A 5628-nucleotide genomic window follows, 5' to 3' on the forward strand; every position below is an offset into this window, starting at 1 on the left:
GGTTGTTTCAACAGGAACAATTGAAATTCCCCTGATTCATTGAAAGTCCATTTTTTCTCCTGGAAGAGGATGCTCAGTTTTGCTGGGTAGTTGATTCTCAGTGTCATTCCAAGCTCTTTTGCATTCCAGAATATTATGTTCCAAGCCCTACAAGCCCTTAATGTAGTTGCTGCTAAGTCCTGCGTTATCCTGACTGCAGCTCCTCCATATTTGAATTATGTCCTTCTGGCTGCTTGTAATGTTTTCTCTTTGATTTGGGAATTCTGGAACTTGCCTATGACATTCCTGGGAGGTTTTTTTGGTATCTCGTTTCCAGGGCGATCAGTGGATTCTCTCATTTTCTATTTTGCCCTCTGCTTCTTGGATATCAGGGCAATATTCCTGTAAGAATTCTTTTAAAATGAGGTCAAGGCTCTTTTCCTGATCATGACTTTCAGGTAACCCAATAATTTTTAAATTATCTTTCCTGAATCTGTTTTCCAGGTCAGTTGTTTTTTTGATGAGATATTTTACATTTTCTTCTAATTTTTCATTCTTTTGGTGTAGAAGTATTGTATCTTGATTTCTTGTAAAATCATCAGCTTCCTTAGCTCCATTCTATATCTGAAGTATTTCTTTTCCTCAGAGAGCTTTATTATCTCTTTTTCCATCTGGCCAAATCTGCTTTTTAAAGCATTTTTCTCTTCAGTAACTTTTTGAGTTGTTTTATCCATTTGACCTATGCTGGTTTTTAACATACTATTTTCTTCAGCATTTTTTGGTTCTCCTCGACTAAACTGCTGACTTATTTTTCATGTTTTTTCCTGCATCTCTCTCATTTCTTTTCTCAATTTTTCTTCTATCTCCCTTACTGAAGTCTCTTTCCACTCCCCTTCCTTTGGTTGCTGAACACCCAAGACTCAGTTGCCTTGGGGCTCAGCTCCTGCTTACTTGGCTCCATACCTGCTTCCATTTGTTTCCTGGATTTGGGCTGCCTGGAGGCCACAGCTGCTGAGCTGATCAAGCTGATTGCCTGCCTGCCCTGAGGGCCTAGGCTTCTTGTGCTCCCTCTGGCAGAAGTCAGCTCACTGATCTTCCAATTTGTGCCTGGAGCTCCTTGGGGTGAAGATCAAGAAACTGCCCCTGCTGCCATGAGCAGTGGCTCCCAGGTGCCCTGGGGCTGCCTCTAGGAGGCTGAATTTTCATCACATCCACCCCTCACGTTAGAGGGGAGCAGATACTTTCCACTATTTTCCAGGTTACCTTGATCTGGAGAATTGCCTCACCAGATCTTTCTGTGGGTTTTGTTATATTTAGGTTTTTGCAAGGCAATAGGGTTAAGTGGCTTGCTCAAGACTACACAGCTAAGCAATTAGTAAGTGTCTGAGTTCAGATTTGAACTCAGGTACTCCTGACTCCAGGTCTGGTGCTCTATCCACTGTGCCACCTAGCTGCCCCTAGTGTAATGAATTTTCAAAAATTCCAGTGTTTTCATTTTTTAACCATCAGATTTGCTAAGATTTTTTAAAAAAGAAAAATAAATTGCATTGTCAAGACAAACACATTTGAAAGATTTAACAATTCTGATCATTTCAATGACTAATCTCAATCCCAGGGCAATGCAAAACATGACTTCTAGATGGTGAGGAGATAAACATGTAGAATTAAATACATATTTTTGGATATGGCCAATATAAAATGTTTTTATTAAAAAATAATACTTTTTCTTTCCTAAATTTTCAATTCCAAAATCTCTTCTTAAAAATTAAAAAAAAAATCTCTCCTTCCATCCATTACTTCTTCTACACATCATGAAGGCAGGAGATACAATATCATTTATACATGTAAAGTCATGGAAAACAAATTGACACAATATGGAATTTTGATTGCAATGACTAGGGATATTTTTTTTGAATTTATTTTTGCATGTTTGGTTTTTGTTGTTGTGCTCTTGTACATCTTTGGAGTTCTTTTTAATTTGGAGACTAAGAAGGTGGGAAAGAAAATTCAAGATTGTTAGCTGAAAAAAGTTCCATAAAAATGTTTTCCATTATTTTTAAAAATATTCATATAGCATCAGCAATTTCAATTTTTCTTGCATATTAATTCCAATACTTTAACAGGATCATATTTTAGGATTTTATTCTGTTAAATAAAGTTAAATGGGCTTTCAAAAACATTGTCAACAAAAAGAGTAATGAAAGTGAAGGAATTTCATCTGAGATAAAATCCTAAAAGATGATCCTGTTCAAGTATTGCAAATAAATATGCCAGAAAATTTGGAAAGCTCAACAGCGATCAATGGGTTTTTTTTAAATCAGTTTAAATCCAAATTCTAAATAAGGATAATTACAAGAAGAATTGAAATTACTGGACAATTGAGATCATTTCATATGCCAGCATGGTTATCCAAGATAGGCTTCAACAATAAATAAATCAAGAATTACCAGAAAAGTACTCAAGTTTTCAAGAAGGCAGAGCAATTACAGACAAAATGATCAACATTTGATGAATTATGGGGAAATTGTCTACTTCTGCTTCATTAACTGTGTGGATCACACCAAAATGTAGAAAGTACTTAAAGAAATAGGAATATATCTTACTTGTCTCTCAAGGAACCTGTATGTGGACCAAAAAGGAACTGCTATACCTGAACATGGAACAGCTGATTAGTTAGTTTGGAAAAAGAATATGACAAGGCTGTATATTGTTACCTTAATGATTTAGCTTACATGCAAAATATATTGTGTGACATACCAGTCTGGATGAATCAAAAGCTAAAATTAAGGCTGCTGGGAGAAATATTAATAATTTCAGATACACAGATGTAACCATTCTCATTAAATAATATAAAGAATTCTTAAGAAGTCTCTTGATTGGGTTGAAATAGAAGAAAGGAAAAATTGGCAAACATTTTAATATCATTGTAATTGTTCCCATCATATCCTGGCAATTAATAATAATAATGCTTGTCCTTCATTCTTGAAGAAGACCGTGACATCAAAAGGTAATGCCATGAGAAGCACATGAATTGGTTTTGAGTGAGAAGGGATCTGTGCAATGTCACCAGTCTCACTTTCTCCTCCAGAGTCAACTAGGTTCAGTGGCCAGATATGAATCAGAACAACTAGAGATGGCCCTGGATTCAGGGCAATCTGGGTTGACTTGCCCAAGGTCACATATCTAGTAAGTGCAAAGTGTCTGAGGCTGAATTCGTACTGACATCCTTCTGATTCCAAGGCCAGTGCTCTATTCACTGTGCCAACTAGCTTCCCTATTCTGGCAAATAGAGGGAAAAGAAATGGAAGTACTGAGGCACTGTCAAATTTTATATTCTTGGGCTCAATATCACTTCAAATTGTGACTGCTGCTATAAATTTAAAAGATATTAGCTAAAAGAAAATAAGTTATGTCACCTCTGGACAGCATACTAAAATCCCAGCAAGATATCTTCTTGATAAATGTTCATATAATCAAAGCTATGTAATTTTTGTTGGTTTTTTTTTCTGTTTTTTCCCACTAGCACTGTATGGCTATTAGCATTTGACTATAAGGAAAGCATCCAAAGAATGGATGCTTTCAAATTGTAGTGCTGGAGAAGACTTTTGAGAGTTCCTTGGAGAGAAAGGGGATCAATCAATACATAAAGAAATTAATTCAGACCATTCATTGGAAAGTCAAATTCTGAAGCCAAAGCTTACATATTTTGGTCACATAGAATGAAAAGTCAGGTCTCATTAGAAAAGAACCAGATTTTGTATGCATACCCTTTGACCTAGCAATACCACTACTAGGTCTATACCCTGAAGAGATTATGAAAAAGGACAAAAAATCACTTATACAAAAATATTCACAGTGGCCATGTTTTTGGTGGCAAAGAATTGAAAACTGGGTAAATATCCTTCAATTGGGGAATGGCTTAACAAACTGTGATACATACATATATATATATATTTCTGTGTGTTTGTGTGTGTGTGTGTGTGTGTGTGTGTGTGTGTGTGTGTGTGTGTGTGTGTGATGGAACACTATTGTTCTATTAGAAACCAGGAGGGATGGGAATTCAGTGAAGCCTGGAAGGATTTGCATGAACCAATGCTGAGCAAGATGAACCGAACCAGAAAGACATTATACACCCTAACAACAACATGAGAGTGATAACCAAATTTGATGGACTTGCTCATTCCATCAGTGCAACAATCAGGGACAATTTTGGAGTATTTATGACGGAGAATACCAACTGTATCCAGAGAAAGAATTGTGGTGTTTGAAGAAAGACCAAAAACTATTACCTTTAATTTAGAAAAAAGACAAAAACCTATTCTCTTATTATGTAATTATGCTATCTCTTATCTATATTTTCCTTCCTTAAGGATATGATTTCTCTCTCATTACATTCAACTTAGATCAATGTATATCATGGAAACATTGTAAAGAGTAACAGAATGCCTTCTGTGTGTGGGGGGGAAGTAAGATTGGGGGGAAAATTGTAAAACTCAAAATAAATAAAATCTTAAAAAAATAAAAAGTAAAGAACCAGATTTTGGTTAAGATTGAAGGCAAATGGGGGACAGCTAGGTGGTGCAGTGAATAGACTACTGGCCCTGGAGTCAGGAGGACCTGAGTTCAAATTTGGCCTCAGACACTTAATAATTACTATCTGAGTGGCCTCAGGCAAGTCACTTAACTCCATTGCCTTGCAAAAAAACTTAAAAAAAGGTTAAAAGTAAATGGAAAAGGGAATCATAGAATTTAAGATGGATAATTACTATCATGAAAACAACAGACATGGACTTGGCTAGATTCAAAAGATCTTCAGTTGCTCCCTATTCCCTATACAATAAAATAGAAATATGCTACCATGGCATTCAAGGGTCTCTATAATCTGAATCAATGTATTTTTATGACTTTTTATTATATTTCTACTTTTATATTTTTTGTTTACTTTTGATATTTCTGTTTCCAAGTCTATTATAAACTGTTCCTGACTCTTAGTATTCATATAGAGTTTTTCTCTAGGTTTGGAAAAGAAAATTTTCATTTGCTTCAATTTCAAGCCCAGGTCTTATGTGGACTTAAAAATATACATAATTTAGTGTCTTAAGATATGCATCCTTTATTGATTCACTGTAATTTTCAGGAATATGTGTTCTTTTATCATCAGGTTTCCCATAGAACATTCTATCTGAATTACTCTTTTCACCTTATTCTAATATACATGGTATTATAGCATCTTTCTGTGGTATCCTTCCAATTCAATTATATTTTCTTTGGTAGAAGGGCTCTATTGTTTTTAAAGGTTGCATCCTGACTATCTAATAAAAATCTCTGACACACACACACACACACACACACACACACACGCAATATGTATGTATGTATTTATGTATGTATGCATGTGGTTTTTCCATATATATTTCAATTACTACATGTTTTTGAATAGATGGAGGTATGGGTCAATGGATGAAGTTTATGCGATATGCAATCTTTAAATAACTAAACCATACTTTCCATTAATCCCTGCAAAAGGAGATGAGAGATCATTGCCTTACCTCCTAGAAGGAGATGAGAATATTAAAATTCCTTTTATTTTTGAAAGGAGAGTCTGGGGCTAGTTGTCTGGTTCATACATTTTTGGTTTTGGTCTTTGTA

The sequence above is a fragment of the Macrotis lagotis genome, chromosome 3, assembly GCF_037893015.1.
Source record: "Macrotis lagotis isolate mMagLag1 chromosome 3, bilby.v1.9.chrom.fasta, whole genome shotgun sequence".
In the NCBI taxonomy this organism is placed as follows: domain Eukaryota; kingdom Metazoa; phylum Chordata; class Mammalia; order Peramelemorphia; family Peramelidae; genus Macrotis; species Macrotis lagotis.